The sequence below is a fragment of the Mustela nigripes genome, chromosome 1 (genome assembly GCF_022355385.1).
Source record: "Mustela nigripes isolate SB6536 chromosome 1, MUSNIG.SB6536, whole genome shotgun sequence".
Taxonomy (NCBI): Eukaryota; Metazoa; Chordata; class Mammalia; order Carnivora; family Mustelidae; genus Mustela; species Mustela nigripes.
The window spans coordinates 182,162,884-182,186,026 of NC_081557.1; positions in this window are offsets into that span (position 1 = coordinate 182,162,884).

Below are 23,143 nucleotides of genomic sequence, written 5' to 3' on the forward strand. Positions count from 1 at the left end.
GATATATTCTTTGTCTTGGTCTTGGATATTTACTTTAAAGATAACAAGTTTTATCAAGTAAAATATAGTCGTATAATATAATGTTCTCTCATCATTCTCCTAGATTTGAATCATCTCTTATTGAAGTACTTCATCAAAAACCATTTTCAATGAAATTTTTGGTGTGGCAAAGTGTTGATGCTTTATTAAGCCTGACAATATTTTTATTATTGATTAAAAAAAAAACCCAGGAACTTTCTATACTATTTTTGCAATTCTTCTGTAAGACAAACCTCAAAATGAAAAACTAATTCACTTAGAACTTTATTTTTTACAATATTGACTAGATACTTATTTTTAAAAAGACCATTTGATACACCCTTAAAAATTTCTAAATTGAATAAAACAAACACTGAGAAAGAAATGAAAACCTCAGAGGCAGAAAAAATGAAGTGGTGAGCTAGTCCTCAGCATATGCAATCCTTACTTACTAGTTTTCTATTGCTGCTATAATAAATTGTCATAATATGAAGGATTAAAATAACACAGATTTGTTTTCTTATAAGTCAGAAGTCTAAATGGCTCTCACTAGGCTCAAATTAAGGTGTGAATAAGCTACCTTCCTTTCCAGAGGCTCATAGAGAAGAATCTGCTTCCTTCCATTCTCCAGGTTCTAGACACCGCCTGCATTCTTTGAGTCATAGCTCCCCTTCCTCCATCTTCAAAACCAGAATCTCTCTGGACCTATTTCTATCGTGACACTTCTCTGACTTTCCACTCTCTTGTCTGCCTCTTCCACTTTTAAGAAAACCTTGTGATTCCATCAGCCCCATTCAGATAAATCAGGATAATTTTCCTTTTTTAAGGTGAACTAATTAGCAACTTTAATTCCACCTTCAACTTTAATTTTCACTTGGCAAGTACTCCGGTATATTAATAGGTGCCCAGCATTAGGATGTGAACATCTCTGGTGACCATTATCTTCTCTATGGTGCTTTGTAATCAAATGTAAATTCTAATGAGGATAATGAAAAAAAAAAAGGCCTTTTCCCCACATAAGGCATGAAGTTAAGAGCCCTCGCATAAATCCAGAACCTTGAAGTACCAGTACAAGACTTGAAGTAGTAAAAGTATGGACTAAAGAACGTCTGTCCCTTGGTATATGGACACTTTTTTTTTTTTTTAAGATTTTATTTATTTATTTGACAGACAGAGACCACAAGTAGGCAGAGACGCAGGCAGAGAGAGAGGAAGTAAAGCAGGCTCCCCGCCAAGCAGAGAGCCCAACGCGGAGCTCGATCCCAGGACCCTGGGATCATGACCTGAGCTGAGGGCAGAGGCTTTAACTCACTGAGTCACCCAGGCACCCCCGTATGGACACTTTTCTATTAACCTTTTGTATTTTGACATAATTTTGACTAACAGAAAAGTTGCAAGAATAATGTAAAAAAATTCTCATATTCCCTTCAGATTTCTAAAATGTTAACATATTATATTTGTGTTTTTAGTTTATTTATGTGAACATATAAATTTTCTGGTATCTGTATAAAAGTGTGTTAGAGACATGATAATTTTTCTGGTATTTGTATTAAAATGTATTAGAAGAGTTTTGATCAGGAAGGGATGTTGTACTTTGTCAAATGCTTTTTCAGCATCTATTGAGAGTATCATATGGTTCTTGTTCTTACTTTTATTGATGTGTTGTATCACATTGACTGATTTGCGGATGTTGAACCAACCTTGCAGCCCTGGAATAAATCCCACTTGGTCGTGGTGAATAATCTTTTTAATGTACTGTTGAATCCTATTGGCTAGTATTTTGTTGAGTATTTTCGCATCTGTGTTCATCAAGGATATCGGTCTATAGCTCTCTTTTTTGGTGGGATCCTTGTCTGGTTTTGGGATCAAGGTGATGCTGGCCTCATAAAATGAGTTTGGAAGTTTTCCTTCCATTTCTATTTTTTGGAACAGTTTCAGGAGAATAGGAATTAGTTCTTCTTTAAATGTTTGGTAGAATTCCCCCGGGAAGCCGTCTGGCCCTGGGCTTTTGTTTGTTTGGAGATTTTTAATGACTGTTTCAATCTCCTTACTGGTTATGGGTCTGTTCAGGCTTTCTATTTCTTCCTGGTTCAGTTGTGGTAGTTTATATGTTTCTAGGAATGCATCCATTTCTTCCAGATTGTCAAATTTATTGGCATAGAGTTGCTCATAGTATGTTCTTATAATAGTTTGTATTTCTTTGGTGTTAGTTGTGATCTCTCCTCTTTCATTCATGATTTTATTTATTTGGGTCCTTTCTCTTTTCTTTTTGATAAGTCGGGCCAGGGGTTTATCAATTTTATTAATTCTTTCAAAGAACCATCTCCTACTTTCGTTGATTTGTTCTATTGTTTTTTTGGTTTCTATTTCATTCATTTCTGCTCTGATCTTTATGATTTCTCTTCTCCTGCTGGGCTTAGGGTTTCTTTCTTGTTCTTTCTCCAGCTCCTTTAGGTGTAGGGTTAGGTTGTGTACCTGAGACCTTTCTTGTTTCTTGAGAAAGGCTTGTACCGCTATATATTTTCCTCTCAGGACTGCCTTTGTTGTGTCCCACAGATTTTGAACCGTTGTGTTTTCATTATCATTTGTTTCCATGATTTTTTTCAATTCTTCTTTAATTTCCCGGTTGACCCATTCATTCTTTAGAAGGATACTGTTTAGTCTCCATGTATTTGGGTTCTTTCCAAACTTCCTTTTGTGGTTGAGTTCTAGCTTTAGAGCATTGTGGTCTGAAAATATGCAGGGAATGATCCCAATCTTTTGATACCGGTTGAGTCCTGATTTAGGACCGAGGATGTGATCTATTCTGGAGAATGTTCCATGTGCACTAGAGAAGAATGTGTATTCTGTTGCTTTGGGATGAAATATTCTGAATATATCTGTGATGTCCATCTGGTCCAGTGTGTCATTTAAGGCCTTTATATCCTTGCTGATCTTTTGCTTGGATGACCTGTCCATTTCAGTGAGGGGAGTGTTAAAGTCCCCTACTATCATTGTATTATTGTTGATGTGTTTCTTTGATTTTGTTATTAATTGGTTTATATAGTTGGCTGCTCCCACATTGGGGGCATAGATATTTAAAATTGTTAAATCTTCTTGTTGGACAGACCCTTTGAGTATGATATAGTGTCCTTCCTCATCTCTTATTATAGTCTTTGGCTTAAAATCTAATTGATCTGATATAAGGATTGCCACTCCTGCTTTCTTCTGATGTCCATTAGCATGGTAAATTCTTTTCCACCCCCTCACTTTAAATCTGGAGGTGTCTTCGGGCTTAAAATGTGTTTCTTGGAGGCAACATATAGATGGGTTTTGTTTTTTTATCCATTCTGATACCCTGTGTCTTTTGACAGGGGCGAACAGACACATGAAAAAGTGCTCCATATCACTCGGCATCAGGGAAATACAAATCAAAACCACAATGAGATATCACCTCACACCAGTCAGAATGGCTAAAATCAACAAGTCAGGAAATGACAGATGCTGGCGAGGATGCGGAGAAAGGGGAACCCTCCTACACTGTTGGTGGGAATGCAAGCTGGTGCAGCCACTCTGGAAAACAGCATGGAGGTTCCTCAAAATGTTGAAAATAGAACTGCCCTATGACCCAGCAATTGCACTATTGGGTATTTACCCTAAAGATACAAATGTAGTGATCCAAAGGGACACATGCACCCGAATGTTTATAGCAGCAATGTCCACAATAGCCAAACTATGGAAAGAACCTAGATGTCCATCAACAGATGAATGGATCAAGAAGATGTGGTATATATACACAATGGAATACTATGCAGCCATCAAAAGAAATGAAATCTTGCCATTTGCAACAACATGGATGGAACTAGAGCGTATCATGCTTAGCGAAATAAGTCAAGCAGAGAAAGACAACTATCATATGATCTCCCTGATATGAGGAAGTGGTGATGCAACATGGAGGCTTAAGTGGGTAGAAGAATAAATGAAACAAGATGGGATTGGGAGGGAGACAAACCATAAGTGACTCTTAATCTCACAACAAATGAGGGTTGCCGGGGGGAGGGGGTTTGGGAGAAGGGGGTGGGATTATGGACATTGGGGAGGGTATGTGATTTGGTGAGTGCTGTGAAGTGTGTAAACCTGGTGATTCACAGACCTGTACCCCTGGGGATAAAAATATATGTTTATAAAAAATAAAAAATTAAAAAAAAAAATTAAAAATTAAGAAATAAAAAAAAAATAAATAAAAAAAAATAAAAAATAAAAAATAAAATGTATTAGAGACATGATGCTTCTTTTCTACTAAACTACATTTAGTGTCCAAACAAGGACATTCTCTTATTAATGAGAGAACATTTCTAAAAATCAGGGAATTAATACTGAGGCAGTACTCCTGTCTAAACTACAGGCCTTATTAAGATTTCATCAATTGCCCTAATGTTGCCCTTTATAGAAATTCTGTTGTATACAGTTGCAATAGCTCTTTAGTCTTTTTTAACCTGGAATATTTCCTCACTCTTGATCATTCATTACAATGACATTCTTTTTTTGTTTTTAATTTTTATTGTGTTATGTTAGTCACTGTAAAATACACCACACCCAGTGCTCTAGGTAATACATGCCCTCCTTAATACCCACCACCAGGCTCAACCATCCACTCACCCCTCTCTCCTCTAAAACCCTCAGTTTGTTTCTCGGAGTCCACAGTTTCTCATGGTTTGTCTACCCCTTCAATTCCCCCCTTCACTTTCCTTTCTTTCTTCTAATATCCTCCATGTTATTCCTTATGTTCCACAGGTAAGTGAAACCATATGATAATTCTTGAAGAATACAGGTTTTTAGTTTGTAGCATTCCGTCAGTTTGGATTTGTCTGATGTTTCTTCATGATATAATACAGATTATACATTTGGGGCAAGAACTACAAAGAAGCAAGATTATTTTATACTCAATGTATCATATCAGGAGGCACATGATGTTAATTTGTCACATTAATGGTGGGACTTTCATCATCTGACTAAGGTGGTATCTGCCAGAGCTCTCCATTGTATAGTTACTATTTTTCCATTTGATACTAATAAGCATTTTATGTAGAGGTACTTTGGACAATGAAAACATACTTAAACTTTCATCCTTCGGTTTTAGCATCCATTGCTACTTCTTGTTGGAATTAAATAGTGATTTTCTAATTTCAGTTTTCTTCCTACATTTATAAGTTGGGTGTCTGCTGTAGGAAATTGCTTTCCAGTTTCTTCTATTTAATTATTAATATCAGCATGGATTCATGAACTCTTAGGCTATAATCCATTACTTTAATTATTCATTATTTTGTTGCCCACATTTTTACAGATTTAGACAGTAAAAATCATTTCAAGCTGGATTCTGTGGCAAATGACATTTTTCAGGGAAAGAGCTTGTTTTGGCCTTAAAGTTGGGTAAAAAGTTAACAATATGATAGGGGAAAAAGTATCCATTGAGAAATATAAAATAAAGTTCTGTCTTCAGTTAATATTGAGTTTTAAATTTATACTTTTTTTTCTTGAGAAAAAAAAAAAAGATGAGAAATTAAGTTGTCCTTGGTTTATAATGATTGAGGTTGCTAAGAGAAGCAAAAGGATTCCAGTCCTAAAAGGATATACATCAACATTTCAAGATTCTGTGAACAAGAAAAAATAACAAACAGAGATTTCTGTCCACTGTTCGAGACTGCAGATACTAGAATTATCAGCTGCAGACTTAAAAGTAATAAGTCATGTTTAAATGTGTAAAGAAGTAAAAGATATACTCAGAGAGCTGATCAAAGATATAAAACACTACCAAAAATGCTGAAGAGTTTTGAAAAATATCAAGCCTATAGAAATGAAAAAATTTAAAATTATAATCTCAGTGCATTAATGGAAGATTAGGCAGAGTTAAAGAAAAAGGAAAGTGAAAACAAAATTATTAGAGAGGAAACAAAAATATTAAAGAGTTTACAAAACATTTAGTAAATTATTTTTTAATATTGTAATTTTATTTTTTTCAGTGTTCCAAGATTCATTGTTTATGCACCACACCCAGTGCTCCATGCAATATGTGCCCTCCTTAGTACCCACCATCAGGTTTCACCCATCCTCCCACCCCTCTCCCCTCCCAAACCCTCAACTGGTTTCTTAGTCCACAGTCTCTTATACTTCGTCGCCCCTATCATTGACAATTTTCCCTATGGTTTATGTTTTATTCCCACGACTTACTCATTCCAAAACTAAAAGCCTATATCTCCCACTCCTCTTCACCTATTTTTGTCTGTTTCCTTACCTGCCTCCACTTTGGCAACCACTAATTTGTTCTCTGTATTTATGTGTCAGTTTCTGCTTCCTTTTTATTTATTCATTTGTAGGTTTTTTTTTTTTTTTTTTTTTTTAGCTTCCACTTAAGTGAAATCATATGGTGTTATCTTTCTCTGCCTGACCTATGTCACTTAACAAAAAACCCTTTAGATCTATCCATGTTGTCACACATGGTAAGATTTCATCACTTTTATGAATGTGTAACACTCCTTTGTTTGCGCGTGTGTGTGTGATCTGTATCCATTCTTCTATCAATGGACCCTTGGATTGATTCCAGTTCTTGGCTATTGTAAATAATGGTGAAATAAACATAAGGGTGCATATATCTTCTTGAGTAAGTATGTTTTCATTTATTTTGGTAAGTAAGGGTAGAATTACTGGATTATATATCTAGCTTTAATTTTTTGAGAAACTTCCATACTGTTTTCTATAATGGCTGTAGCAACTTATATTTCTGCCAACAGTGCATGAGGGTTCCTTTTTTTTTTCTACATCTTTGCCAATACTTGTTATTTCTTGTCTTTTTAGTTATAGCTGTTCTGAGTGGTGTAAGGTGATATCTCACTGTGGTTTTAAATTTCATTTCCCTGAAAATGAGTGATGTTGAGCACCTTTTCCTACATCTGCTGGCCATCTGTATATCTTCTTTGGAAAAATATCTATTCAATTCCTCTGCCCATTTTTAACTCAATTATTTGTTTTCCTGGTATTGAGTTGTTTAAGTTCTTTATATGCATATGCATGATGACTTCTGTTGGCAGGTTGGAGCTGTGGCTGGCATAGGCTGGGGCTCATGAGGCACTCCATGCTGGAGCTACCCTAGTAGGATAGCTGAAGCTAAATTGGGCTAAATCTGAAGCAGGTATGGACCAGTGGGATCCCTGGGCTCTGCACACATAGGGTGCCCTGCTGAGATAATTCAAGCTTAAATGGGTACATGTTGGTGAAATCCCTGGGTACTCTGCACAGTGACTTGCAGGACAGTGGAAGCTGAACTGGATACAGGCTGGAGGGCTGTGGGGTTACCATATAGTGGACACTCTGGCAGAATGGTTGAACACTTCATGCATAGGCCAGTGCAGTATCTTGGTTCTCCATGCAGAGGGTACCCTGCTAGGGTGGCTAAAGCTGAGGCAGGGTATAGGTCAGTGAGCCCAGTGGTGTTCCATGAAGGAACATTGGCAGGACACCTAAAACCTAGGTTGGAGCACATCTGGAACCTAGGTTGGGATCTTGATGCACTTTGCTCATGGGGTCCCCTGGCAAGCATTACGAAACTAAAGTGGTACAGGCCTGGAGTAGTCTGGGTTGCTTTGTGCCTATGTCATCCTGGTACGATTTGGAGCTGCAGTGAATGATAACCAGGGGTTTCATTGTTCTGGGGTCACCTAGGTGAGATGGCTAGAGCTGGTGTGGGCTGGGGTTCCGGGGTTCATCAAGGACTAGACTGGTTACCAGACCCTGCTTCTATCTGTACTATCAAGGTGGGGGAGAAATGGAAACTGTGGTACTCACTAATCCCTCTGACCCAGAGAGAGTTCCAGCAAATCTCACCATCTGGCAGGGTTCTGAGGCTAGTTCCGTGATATCCTAGCTGCTTTTGAAAGTACATTCCCACTTTTTTGTACCCAGTTCATCCAGGGTTGGAGTGAGCTGGGGGCCTGGGTCTGCTATACTGGCAGGCTGGCTGTGGTATCCCAACCCTGTTTCCATCTGTATTATCAAGATCGAGGGAGAACATTAACCATGGCATTTGTCAGGCCTTCCAACCTGGAGAGAAGTCTCCAGGTTGTTTGGCAGGGTCCTAGGGATGGGTCTTCTATATACTGGTTAGTCTTTTAAACTGTGACTTTTCTTTGGTGCCCGAAGGCAAAAAATACCTGCTCATGATCCCTCAGCACTAAGTTCACAGTGTCAAAGAAGAGGCATCCCTTTATTACCAGGCATCTCTTTGATGCCTGCTTTCAGATCCAGCCCTCAGTTATTATTCAGGAAGAACTGCTCTGTAAATAGGAATAGGTGTAGATTTGGTGTCCTTAGAGGAGCGAAGTTCAGGATCTTTCAACATCACCACCATCTTGGACTGGAACTCCTCATTTTTGTTTGATGTCACATATGGGAGATCATACAGTGTTTGTCTGACTTACTAAACTTAGCATTATAACCTCAAGATTCATCCTTCTGGTTGAAATGTAAGATTTCTATTTTTATGGCTGAAAAATATTCCATTGCGGGCATCTCTAGATGATAAATAGATAGATAGATAGACAGACAGATGATAGATAGATAGATACCCATTCATTTTTTTATTCACCTATCAGTAGACACTGTGGTTATTTCTATATGCTGGCAATTATAAATAATGCTGCAAAGAATGGAGGGGGTGCATATATCTTTTGAGTTAGTGTTTTCATTTTCTTTGAAAGACAAAAAGAAATAGAACTGATTGATCATATGGTAGTTCTATTTTTAGTTTTTTTGAGGAAATTCTATACTGTTTTCCATAATGGCTGTACCAGTTTACATTCCCACCAACAGTACACAAAGTTTACTTTTTATCCACATCCTCACCAACACTTAGTTTTTGTCTTTTTGACACTAGCTATTCTGAGTGTTGTGAGGTGATATCTTATTTTGGTTTTGATTTGTATGTCCCCAATGACTAGTGATGCTTAGCACCTTTTCAAATATCTTTTGACTATCTGTGTTGCCTTTGTGGAAATATCTATTGAGATCTTGTGCCCATTTAGTAGTTGATTTTTTTTCTTTTTTGCTATTGAGTTGTATGCTTTATATATTTCTTTATCTTTATATATTATAATTAACCCCTAATTAAATATAAATTTGCAGATATTTTCCCCCATACAGTAGGATGGCTTCCCATTATGTTGATGGTTTCCTTTGCTGTGCAGAGGTTGTTTTTTAATTTATTTTTATTTATTTTCAGCATAACAGTATTCATTATTTTTTCACCACACCCAGTGCTCCATGCAATCCATGCCCTCTATAATACCCACCACCTGGTACCCCAACCTCCCATCTCCCCACCACTTCAAACTCCTCAGATTGTGTTTTTCAGAGTCCATAGTCTCTCATGATTCACCTCCCCTTCTAATTTACCCCAACTCCCTTCTCCTCTCTAACACCCCTTGTCCTCCATGATATTTATTATCCTCCACAAGTAAGTGAAACCATATGATAATTGACTCTCTCTGCTTGACTTATTTCACTCAGCATAATCTCTTCCAGTCCCGTCCATGTTGCTACAAAAGTTGGGTATTCGTCCTTTCTGATGGAGGCATAATACTCCATATGGAGTATATGGACCACAACTTCCTTATCATTTGTCCGCGGAAGGGTATCTTGGTTCTTTCCACAGAACCATTGGTTCTTTCCAATGGCGACCGTGGCCATTGCTGCTTTAAACATTGGGGTACAGATGGCCCTTCTTTTCACTACATCTGTATCTTTGGGGTAAATATCCAGTAGTGCAATGGCAGGGTCATAGGGAAGTTCTATTTTTAATTTCTTGAGGAATCTCCACACTGTTCTCCAAAGAGGCTACACCAACTTGCATTCCCACCAACAGTGTAAGAGGGCTCCCCTTTCTCCACATCCCCTCCAACACATGTTATTTCTTGTCTTGTTAATTTTGGCCATTTTAACTGGTGTAAGGTGATATCTCAATGTGGTTTTAATTTGAATCTCTCTGATGGCTAGTGATGATGAACATTTTTTCATGTGTCTGATAGCCATTTGTATGTCTTCATTGGAGAAGTGTCTGTTCATATCTTCTGCCCATTTTTTGATATGATTGTCTGTTTTGTGTGTTGAATTTGAGGAGTTCATTATAGATCCTGGATATCAACTTTTTGTTTGTACTGTCATTTGCAAATATCTTCTCCCATTTCATGGGTTGTCTCTTTGTTTTTTTGACTGTTTCCTTTGCTGTGCAGAAGCTTTTGATTTTAATGAAGTCCCAAAAGTTTATTTTCGCTTTTGTTTCCTTTGCCTTTGGAGACCTATCTTGAAAGAAGTTGCTGTGGCTAATATTGAAGAGATTACTGCCTATGTTCTCCTCTAGGATTCTGATGGATTCCTGTCTCCCGTTGAGGTCTTTTATCCATTTTGAGTTTATCTTTGTGTACGGTGTAAGAGAATGGTCGAGTTTCATTCTTCTACATATAGCTGTCCAGTTTTCCCAGCACCATTTATTGAAGAGACTGTCTTTTTTCCATTGTATATATTTTCCTGTTTTGTTGAAGATTAATTGACTATAGAGTTGAGGGTCCATATCTGGGCTCTCTACTCTGTTCCTCTGGTCTATGTGTCTGTTTTTATGCCAGTACCATGCTGTCTTGGTGATCACAGCTTTGTAATAAAGCTTGAAATCAGGTGACGTGATGCCCCCAGTTTTATTTTTGTTTTTCAACATTTCCTTAGCAATTCGGGGTCTCTTCTGATTCCATACAAATTTTTGGATTATTTGCTCCAGCTCTTTGAAAAATACCGGTGGAATTTTGATCGGAATGGCATTAAAAGTATATATTGCTCTAGGCAGTATAGAAATTTTAACAATGTTTATTCTTCCGATCCAAGAGCATTGAATGGTCTTCCATCTTTTTGTGTCTTCTTCAATTTCTTTCATGAGTGTTCTGTTGTTCCTCGAGTACAGATCCTTTACCTCTTTGGTTTAGGTTTATTCCCAGGTATCTTATGGTTTTTGGTGCTATAGTAAATAGAATCTATTCTCTAATTTCCCTTTCTTGTGTATGGTATAAAACATTAACCTGGTTTTGATATTTTGAATATCACTGTCCAGTTTTCCCAACACCATTTATTGAAGAGACTGTTATCTCCCTGTTGAATTTTATTGGCTTCTTTGTCATAAATTAACTGACAGCTAATGCAAAGTTTATTTCTGGGCACTGTTCTGTTCCATTGATTCATGTGTCTGTTTTTATGCAAGTACATTTTGATTATTATAGCTTTGTAATATGTTCTGAAATCAGGGCATTTGATGCCTCTAAGTTTGTTCTTTCCCAATATTACTTTGGCTATTTGGGATGTTCTGTGGTTCTTTTTTTTTTTTTTTTTAAGATTTTATTTATTTATTTGACAGACAGAAATCACAAGTAGGCAGAGAGGCAGGTGGGGGGTTAGGGGGAAGCAGTATCCTTGATGAGCAGAGAGCCCAGTGCGGGGCTCAATCCCAGGACCCTGAGACCATGACCAAAGGCAGAGGCTTAACCCACTAAGCCACCCAGGTATCCCTTATTCAGTGGTTCTATAAAATTTTTAGAATTAGTTAAAATCTGTAGACTATTTTTGAGATTATGGACATTTTAACAATATTCTTCCAATCAATGAGCATGGAATATCTTTCATTTTTTTTTGCGTCTTCTTAAATTTCATTTATCAGGGCACCTGGGTATCTCAGTCAGTTAAGTGTCTGTCTTTGGCTCAGGTCATGATCCCAGGGTCCTGAGATCTAGTCCCACATCAGGCTCCTGGCTCAGCGGGGAGTCTACTTCTACCTCTATCCCTCCTCGTGATCTCTCACTCTCTCTCAAATAATAAAATAAAATCTTTAAAAAATTTCTTAAATCAGTGTCTTTTAGTTTTCAGAGTAGGTGTCTAACCTCAATTAATTTATTTATGGGTATTTTATTTTTTGATGCACTTAAAAATGCATTTTCTTAAATTCTTTTTCAGATAGTTTTTTTATTAATGCATAAAAATGTAACAGATTTTTGTACATTGATATTATATACTAAAACTTTGCTGAATTTGTTCTAATAGTCTTCCTAAGATTTTTTATATATGATTGTTTTATACATAAGATTATATATAAGATTTTTATATATAAGATTATATGTAAGTTTTACTTTTTTCTTTCCAATTTAGGTAATCTTTATTTTCTTCTTAATTGCTCTGGATAGGACTCTAATACTATGTTGTATAAAAGTGACATGAGTGGGCATCTGTTTCTTATTTATGATCTTAGAGGAAAAGCTTTCTGCTTTTCACTTTTAAGCATACTGTCAGCTATAGATTTTTTATATATGGTCTTTATTATACAAAGATATTTTCTTTATACCCACTTTGTTGAAAGTTTTTACTATAAATCAGTGTTGACTTTTGCCAAATGTTTTTTGTGTACCTAGTGAGATGACTGTATAATTTGTATCTCTCACTTTATTAATGTGGTGTATCACAATTATTTGCAGACGTTGAAATATTTTTGCATTTATTTTAAGATTTTATTTATTTGACAGAGAGCACAGAAGCTGAAGGAACTAGGGAGGGAGAAGCAGGCCCCTACACTGAGCAGGAAGCCTAATACACGACTGGATCTCAGGACCCTGGGATCATGACCTGAACTGAAGGCAGATGCTTAACTGACTAAGCCACCCAGGCACCCCTACTTTTGCATTCTTAGAATGAATACTACTTGATTATGTAAATGATCATTTTAATGTAGTGTTGAATTCAGTTTGCTAATATTTTGTTGAAGATTTTTATGTCAGTCTTTATTAGGGATGTTGGACTTTAATTCTTCTTTTTGTGTTCTTTTCTAAGTTTGGTATCAGGGTAACGTTGGCTTTATTCATTTAGATATGATCTCTTTTCTATTTTTTGGAAGAGTTTGAGAATTGGTATTCTTTAAATGTTTGGTAGAATTCATCTGAAGCCATCTAGTTGGACTACTGTGTGTTAGGAGGTTTTTGATTACAGATTCAATCTCTTTGCTAGTAATTGGTGTTCAGATTTTCTATTTCTTCATGATTCCGTCTTAGTAGGTTGTGTTTCTAGAATTTTATCCATTTCTTCAAAGTTGTTGAATTTATCCTCTAATTGTTCATTGTACTCTTATGATCTTTTGTATTACTGTGTCATCACTTGTAATGCTTCCTTTCTCATATTTGATATTTGAGTCCTCACATTTTTTTTTTTTTTTTTTTGGTGAGTCCAGTTCCAAATCTACCAATTTCTTCATATTTTCAAGACAAACTTGTAATTTCATTATTCTTTCCTATTGTCTTTTTAGTCTCTATTTTATTTATTCCCACTCTGGTCTTTGTAATTTTTTTTTCCTTCCACTAACTTTGAGCTTCATTTCTTCCTTTTTTTTTAGTCCCTAGAGATGTAAAATAAAGTTGTTTTGCTGGAATTGTTTTTGTTTCTTAATGTGGGCACTTACTGTTACAAGATATCTTTTGAAATGCTTTTGCTGCTTCTCTGGGGTGCCTGGGTGGCTGAGTTTGTTAAGATCTGACTCTTGACTTTGGCTCAGGTCATGATCTCAGAATCTTAGGATTGAGCCCCACGTCAGGCTCTATGTTCAGCGGGGTGTCTGCTTGATGATGCTTTCCCTCTGTGCCTCACCCAATGCTCTCTTTCTCTCTCTCTCTTGCAAATAAATATATCTTTTTAAAAAAATGTTTTTGCTACTTCTCATAAGTTTTGCTGTTTCTCATATATTGTTATTTTTATTTCTTTAAAGCCATTTTTAGATTTATCTCTTGATTTCTTCTTTGACCCATTGGTTGTTCAGTAGCATGTTTAGTCTCTACATATTTGTGAAATTTCCAGTTTTCTTCTTGGTGTAACTTGATTTCTACTTTTATAGCATTAAATTGATTTCTGATTTCATAAAATTTGTCAGAAAAGATGTTTCATATTATTTCAATCATCTTAAATTTATTAGACTTGTTTTGTGGACTTACATATGATCCTGGAGAAGGCTCATGTTCCATTTGAGAAGAATGGGTATTCTGTTGCTTTTGGATGAAATGTTATCTATATGTCTTTAAATTCATTTGATCTATTGTGTCATTTAAGGCCAATGTTTCCTTATTGATTTTCTGTCCAGATGACCTACCTATTGATGAAAGTAATGAATGAGTCCCATATTGTTGTACTGCTTTTTTTTCTTTAGTTCTATTTATATTTGCTTCATTTAGGTGCTTCTGAGTTGGATGCATAAATATCAACAAATGCTATGTTTGTGTTAGACTGACCACTTAATCATTATGTAATGAACTTCTATATCTGTTTTTATGTTTTAAAGACTATCTTGTGTGATATAACTACCCCAGCTTTTTTGGTTTCTATTGCCATAGAATATTTTTTTGCCAACCATAATTATCAGTCTGTGTTTGTGTCATATTGTAGTCATCTAAAGTGAGTGTGTTGTGAACATTATTATTGTTGTTATTATTATTATACCTTTAACCATTCTGTATCTTTTGCTTAAAGAATTTAGTCCATTTATCTTTAATTACTGATACACATGGACCTATTGGTATTTTGTTAACTGTTCTGGCTATTTTGTGGAGTCAAATGCTCTGTCCTTGAGTTACACTCCCTTTGGCTGTTTCGTAGTTAACTCTGTTCCTTTTTTGTTTATCTCCTCCTTTGTGACTTGATAATTTTCTGTAGTATGCTTATTTTACTTTATCTTTTTCTACCTACTATAGATTTTTGTTTCAAGTTTACCAAGAGTATTACATAAAACAATTATGACAGTTTATTCTTAGTTAATAACAAGTGTAAATATATGCTACAAATTTATAATTTTACTCTCTCCCCTCATATTTATGTTTTATGTCAAAATCTATATCTTTTTACTTTTTTTTACTATTTTTGTAACTTTCATAGTTACAAAACATAGTTTTATAAATAATTAACCAATGATGCCTACAACCTTAAATTATTCTGAATATTACTATATATTTACCTGCACCAGTAAGATTTACATTTTCACATGTTTTTTTCTATTACTAATAAGCGGTCTTTATTTCATCTTTAAAAACTCCCCTTAACATTTCTTGCAAGGTCAATGATAAAATATTTTAGATTTGCCTGTCTGGAAAGCTGTTAATCTCACCTTTAATTCTGAAGGAAATTTTACTGGGCAGAGTTGTATTGGTTGTAAGATTTCTTATTGTTGTTTTTCCCAGTACTTTTAAAAAAGATTTTATTATTTATTTGAAAGACAGAGTACACAGAGCAAGAAAAAGGGAGCATGAGTACTGGGAGGGGCTGAAGGAGAAGCACATTCCCCATTGGGTGGGGATCATGACATGACGCTCAATCCCAGGATGCTGAAATCATGAACTGAGATGAAGGCAGACACTTAACCCACTGGTCCACCCACAAGTCCCTCCCCCAGCATTTTGAATATATTGTGTCACTCTTTTCTGGCCTGCAAAGTTTTTATTAAAAATTCGCTGTACTGTTGGATCCTATTAGCTAGGATCTTCTTGAGTATTTTGACATCCATGTTCATAGTGATATTGCTCTGTAGTTCTCCTTTTTGAAAGAGACTTTGCCTGGTTTTGGGATCAGAGTAATGCCTCATAGAAGGCATTTTGAAGTTTTCCTTCTGGTTCTATTTTTTGAGACACCTTCACTAAAATATATATTATTTCTTCTTTAAATGTTTGTAGAGTTGCCCTGGGAAGTTATCTGACCCTGGACTTTTGTTTTTTGAGATGTTTTTGATTACTGCTTCAATTTTGTTACTGAATATGGGTCTATTCAGATTATCTATTTCTTCCTGTTTTAGTCTTGGTGGTTTGAGTTTCCGGAATGGAATCCATTTCTTCCAGGTTGCTTAATTTATTGGCATCTAGTTGTTGGTAATAATTTCTAATAATTATTTCTATTTCCTTGGTGTTAGTCATGATCTCTCCCTTTTCATTTATGATTTTATTAAGCTCACTCCTGGGCTCTGTCTCTGTAGCCAGCTTCCCTGCTCTAATACCTGTGAGCTCTGTGACACTCAGATACCCCCGATCCTTCTGTGACCCTGTGGGACCTGAGACCATGCTATCCCCACGTGGACTTCACCCCAGCTTAGCCTCTGGAGCAGTGTCCCTCAGTGGAGCAGACTTTTAAAAGTCCTGATTTTGTGCTCCATTGGTCCACCACTTGCCAGGAGCTGGCCCCTCCCCCCGTGGTCTACACTTCTCCGCAGGTCCTACCTTTTAGAAAGTGGTCGATTTTTTGTTTCTAGAATTGCTGCTCTTCTTCTCTTTGATCTCCTGTTGGATTTATAAGTGCTCAGAATGGTTTTATGAGCTATCTAGCTAATCTCCTGCTACCTGACGTCATTTCAGCCTGCTACTTCTCTGCCATCTTGACTCCTCCCCACACATGGATCCATCTTAAGGGTAAGTGTAGCCACTCATGGCTCTGGTAATGGTAATTTTAGGATCCTGCCAGTCATCATGAGCAGACTGTGTAAGTTTAATTCATAGAAAGAGGGTCCATGCCTGATATTTCCATGAGGTGCTCATCTTGTTAAGGATTTACCCTTCTCTAAAAGTTTCACTTGCTGCCTGATCCTTATATGTTAATGTGGCTGCAGTTTTAGAAAAGTTTTTAACTTTTCCAGACTTCACCTGGTTGTGCACTCCATATATGTTGGATGGGCTGGGTGATGGGATGTACCAGATCAGAACTCCTACCTTTTCCCTTCTTTCAGGGGTGTGTGTCCTATTCCTAGTATAGCGTGTTTCAACCAGTTTGGATTACAGCAGACAATTGGCCCAGTGGAGAGCGAGTAGCCCCTCTCATTTATGGGTGTGAAGTAACTCCCTCATCCTGGTGAGTTATCTCATTGCAAATTTCATTAAGAAAGACCTTTCCCAGGCATTATGTAGTTTGGTGTTCTTAGAGGCATTGCACATTGATCCACAGTGAGAGTGGGGGCAATGTTTGTCTCCTGCATCTTCCATATTTTTATGGAATGGGGTATTTGGCAAGGGTCCCCAGTCTGTCATACATGGTGATTGTCTCTACTGGTCCATCATTCCAATGTATAGTACTTGAGTCTAACCAGTCAATGTGGTTTTACTTCCATTCTTCCTTTCTATCAGTGCTGAGGTTTGTGTTCTATAGGAGACATGGAACCTCCATTCAGTGTCATAGTTTACTGCCCAGTCTTTCACATAATATGAGACCTTTGATCACTGTCTGTCCAAGAAGATATCCATACATGGTACTCAGCTATGAGCCTGGTATGTGTGATAGTAGGGAAAGTTTTGGGTTGAGCCAAAGTATTCACAGAAAACAAGGCATTTTTAGAAACTTTGCTCAAAGGAGTGGGGGCTATAGAAGAAATTTGCCAATCTCTCACCAAATAGGAACTCTGGAGAATTGCTCCAGACTTCTTCGGCAGTGGTCTTGGGTGATATTTATAATACAGTGGACAAATTACCACATTACCAAGTTATTATACTTTTTTGTTGTTTATTTTTCCAGTTTTATGGAAATATAATTGACATACTTCTCCATATAAGTTTAAGGGCAAAGAATAATTGTATGACTTACCATATATACTACAAAATTATTATCACTATAATTTAAGTAGCATTTATCTCACAAATACAAAAAAAGAAATAAAAATGGAAAAATCATTTTTCCTTGTGATGAGAACTTGGGATTTACTCTCTAATTTCCCCATGTATGTGTATCTATCATATATTATTACTAACTATAGTCATCATGCTGTACTTTATATTCCTAGTACTTACTTTGTTACTGGAAGTACCATTTGACCACATATCTCCTATAACTCTTCCTCTCACCCACTGTCTCTTGTAATCACAATCTAGATCCCTTTTCCTATGAGTGTGTCTTGTTTTATTTTTAGATCTCACAAATGTGAGACCCTACAGTATTTGTCTTTCTCTAACATATTTCACTTAGATTAATGCCCTCAAGGTATATCCATGTTACTGCAAATGGCAGGATCAGCTTTTATGGCTGAAAAATATTCTTCTGTGTGTGTGTAATATATGTCACAATTTCCTTCTTTATTTATATACATCGATGGACACTTAGGTTGTTTCCATGTCCCATGTCTTGGCTATTATAAATAATGCTGCTGTAAATACTGGGTTGTTTTTGGGTTTGTGTTTTTATTTCCTTTGAATATATTCCCAGAAAGGAAATTCCCAGATAATATGGTAGTTTTATTTTTAATTTTTTGAGGATCCTCCATACTGTTTTCCAGAGTGGCTGTACCAGTTTACAATCCCAGCAATAGTGTACAAGAATTTCCTGTTTTCCACATCTTCACCAGCATTTGTTATCTGTTTGTCTTTTTGATGATATTCTTTTTTTTTTTTAAGATTTTATTTATTTTTTGAGAGAGCAAAAACCAGGGGAGAAGAAGAGGGTCTTGCATGAGATGATCTCACTATGGTTTTGGTTTGTATTTCCATAATGACTAGTGATGTTGAGCATCTTGTCATGTACCAGTTAGCTTTTGACATATCGTCTTTGGCAAAATGTCTATTAATGACTTTTTCCCACTTTTAAATTACCTTGTTTTTTTGTTTATTGAATTATATATTTTAGATATTAACTTATCAGATAAATGATTTTTCAAATTTTTTCTTTTAGATTGTCCAGTTTGGGGCCTGTTATTGTTCATTGCATTCTCTTATGAAATTTTTTATTTCTGTAGTGTCAGTTGTAATGTCTTCTTTTTCATTTTATAATTTTGTTAAATTTTTTCCCTTGGTTAGTCTAGCTAAAGGTTTATTAATCTTTTCTATTGTTTTCCTGTTCTCTGTATCATTTGTTTATTTTCTAATCTTTATTAGTTTTTTTTTCTGATAACTTTGGTACCAGTTTGTTGTTCTTTTACTAGCTCCTTTAGAGTTACATTGTTTACTTAAGATCTTTCTCCTTAATGTAAGCATTTATTACAATAAACCTCTCTCTTTGGAGCACTTTGTAAGTTTTGGTATATTGTGTTGCCATTCTTGTATATTTCAAGCTATTTTTAAATTTCCTCTTTAATTCCTCCTTTGATCCATTGGTGTCCCAGAGAATATTGTTTAATTTCCATGTATTCATAAATTTTTCAGTTTTTTTATTGATTTCTAATTTCATACCATTGTGGTCCAAGAAGATCTGTGGCATGATTTTAGTCTTCTTGAATTTTCTAAGACTTGTTTTGGATTCTAATATATGGTCTATTCTTTAAAATGTTTTATATGTGCTTGAAAAATGTGTATTCAGTTATTGTGGAGTAGACTGTTCTGTGTCTGTTAGGTTCATTTTGTTATAGTACTATTCAAGGCACTGTTTATAGTACTATTCAAAGCACTTTGATTTTCTGTATGGATGATCTATCCATTGTTAAGACTGGGGTATTGAAGTCTCCAAATATTGTACTGCTTATTTATTTCTCCTTTTAGCTCTATTAGTTTTTGCTTTGTATTTAGATTCTCTGATTTAGGGTGCATAAGTCTTAATACTTGCTCTATCTTCTTCATTTGGTGACCCTTTTATTATTATATAATGAACTCTTAGTTTCTTTTTAGTTTAAGGACTATTTTGTCTGATATAAGTATAGCTACCCCTTCTTTATATTGGTCACCATTTGCATGAAATATCTCTTTCCATGCCTTCACTTAGTCTGTTTGTGTCTTTAAAGCTAAGGTAAGTCTCTTTTAGGAAGCATATTGTTGGATTTTATTTTTTTTTTCTATTCAGCCATTCTATCTTTTGATTACAGAATGAATCTGTTCACCTTTTTAAAAAAGACTGTGGTCTCTCTCTCTCTGACAAATATAATCATGGGGAGTGACAGGCAGAGGGAGAAGCAGGTTCCCTGCCAAGCAAGGAGTCTGAAGAAGGACTCGATCTCAGGACCCTGGGTTCATGACCTCAGACAAAGGCAGTTGCTTAGCTGAGCCATCCAAGTGTACCTGACTCTGTTTACTTTTAAAGTAACTATTGTTAAGTAAGGACTTATTGCCATTTTGTTCATTCTTTTCTGGTTGTTTTGTAATTCACTGTATCTCAAAACAATTCAGCATTCTTGACTATATACCATTCCACACAGGCACCACTGTTACTGCTCTTTCTATACATGCAATGCTGTATCTATTGAAGGGTCAGTTACTAGGGCTCATGCCTAATCTAAGGCATCAGTGTCTTGATTGCCAGGAGCTGTACTTGTGCCTTATGAGCTGGGAAGTGGAAAAAGTACTGTCTAGGGTTCTTGCAGGCCAACCCAAATGTCTTTCCACATATCCTGACCCCATAAGTGCTTATTCATGATTACCTACTTCTTTCCATTATCTATATAGTTAATTCCTTTAGTATAGCCCCTGTCAGTATGAAGAGTTAATGGCCAGGACTCCTGAGTTATCACCAGCCAACGTGCTCAGAATGCAGATCCCTATTTATGCAGTTTGTTCCTTTCTCCATTCAGATGGTGTCAGTGTTGGACAGAATAGCAAGTGTATTTCCTGTGGATAGGTTGTCCTGACTATATCCATTTGCATACCAGCCATCAGTGGGAATTCCCTTTACTGCTTTTATATAGGCCACAGGGACCACAAGAGAAGTAGGAATTCAAATATTCGGAGGATCTACATGTTTTAGAGCCTAGTAGCAACCACCCTCCCCCCACCTCCATTTCTGAGATAGTGGACTGGCAGACAGAATGATCCTCTGCTGCAAATAGGTATGACACTTGGTCATGTGGGAGTTCAAGCCAGGGCAGAAGTGGGTCAATGGAACATATTTTCAATCTAGACTTTCATAGGAAGAGAAGTTCTTACTATAATAGTATGTTCCTTAAAGATATCTGATCATACTCAATTCTATGCATATTTTCAAATAAGGCATTTCAGTCAAAGTTTTGGAATTATAACCAAGTTAGAATTAGGGTTCAGAATAAAAATTATAAAGATACTAGCTGGGCTTGAAAAAAGCATAGAAGATACTGGAAATATAACCAGTGTCTCCAATCATGTCCTGTTACAAGAAGAACAAATTCTTTTTTAAAAAATTTTTAACATATAATGTGCTATTTGTTTCAGGGGATACAGGTCAGTGATTCATCAGTCTTACACTTTACACAGCACTGAGCTTATACAAATAACTATATTGCCATGAATATAAAAATATTAAGAATAGTCAAATTCAGGATGGATGAGATAGGGAGAAAAAGATATGTTTCATCTTTGTTCACCTATGTATATGTTAAGAGATTCCTGTTAGCTTTATATAAGAGAAAAAGATTTTCTTAAATCATGAAATATAAAACATAAAAAAGCCAACAATGTTTTAAAGACAAAGCCAATAATTATAATCCTCTTCATGACTTCATTTAGTTCTATGTAATCAATTCATGTTGATTTTGATCTTTTGTATCAGTTTAATGGTTGTATCACTTTTTCCATCAGAGTTCTATAGTTCTTATTCAATTTAATGACATGATCTTAGTTATATGAAACCTGTTCTTGTCAGTGATTTTCATGAATCTACTTGAAGATGAGAACACTTAGGTAGGAAGACTTTTGTAAAAGCATCAGAGAAAAACACTGTCTTTAAATGAGAACAGGCTTAAAAATAGCAGTGATTAAAGATATGAGGTGTCATGATAATGCAATTACAAGGAAATATGGTTATTTATGTGACATACATTTGAAAGTAATAACTAAAATTACGACCAGTAACAATTTATGAGGAAATGTCAGATTTTTAAAAATTTGATATAATCTCTGAAACACTTATGAGAACATACATACATAAATATATAACCTAAAGAAAGTTTAACCTGACTTTTTGAAGAACATACATACATAAATATATAAACTAAAGAAAGTTTAACCTGACTTTTTGTCAAATGCTTTCTATGTAATTTAACATATCAAATATGCCTAATTAGTTTAATGTTTCTGTTTTTATAAGGAGGGAGAACAAGTATTTTGAGGTATTTCAGAAGCCTTATGAAAGATTCTAAAGTTACCTTGAGATCAAAAGATTTCATTTAGAATTTGAATTTAGGGAATATTGTTAAAGATTTAAAAAGATTTTGAAATACATTATTAAATAGGATCTTAAGTCACTGTGAAACAATGCTTAGTTATCTATTTAACCAAAGTAATAAAGACTTCAAAGGCAAATACACAACTATATGGTCAGTTAATCTTTGACAAAGCAGGAAAGAATACCAAATGAGAAAAGATATTCTTTTCAACAAAGAGCATTGGGAAAGAACAGCAACATACAAAAGAATGAAACTAGCCCACCTTTTTACACTATACATACACAAAAAAAATCAAATAAATGAAAGACCTAAATGTAAGACCTGAACCATAAAAATCCTAGAGCAGAACATAGGCAGTAACCTCTTTGACTTCAGGCTTCTTTCTAGATAGGTCTCCTGAGGCAAGGGAAACAAAAGCCAAAATAAACTATTGGGACTTAATCAAAATAAAAAGCTTCTGCACAGCAAAGAAAACAAAACTAAAAGGCAATTTATAGAATGGGAGAAGATATTTGCAAATGACATATCTGATAAAAGGCTAGTATCCAAAATCTACAAAGAACTTATCAAACTCAGCACCCAAAAACCAAATAATCCAGTTAAGAAATGGGCAGAAGTCATGAATAGACAATTTTCCAAAGAAGATATCCAGGTGACTGACAGACATATGAAAAGATGCTCAACATCACTCATCTTCAGGGAAATACAAATCAAAACCATGATTAGACACTGCCTCACACCTGTCAGAAAGGCTGAAATTAACAACACAGGAAACTACAGGTGTTGGTGAAGATACAGAGGAAAAGACCCCCTCATGCATTATTGGTTGGAATGCAAACTGGTGCAAGCACTCTGGGAAACAGTATGGAGGTTCCTCAAAAAGTTAAAAATGGAAGTAGCCTATGACCCAGCAACTGTATTACTAGGTATTTATCCAAAATATACAAAAATGCTGATTTGAAGGGGAACCCTGATATTTATAGTATCATTATCAACATTAGCCAAACTATG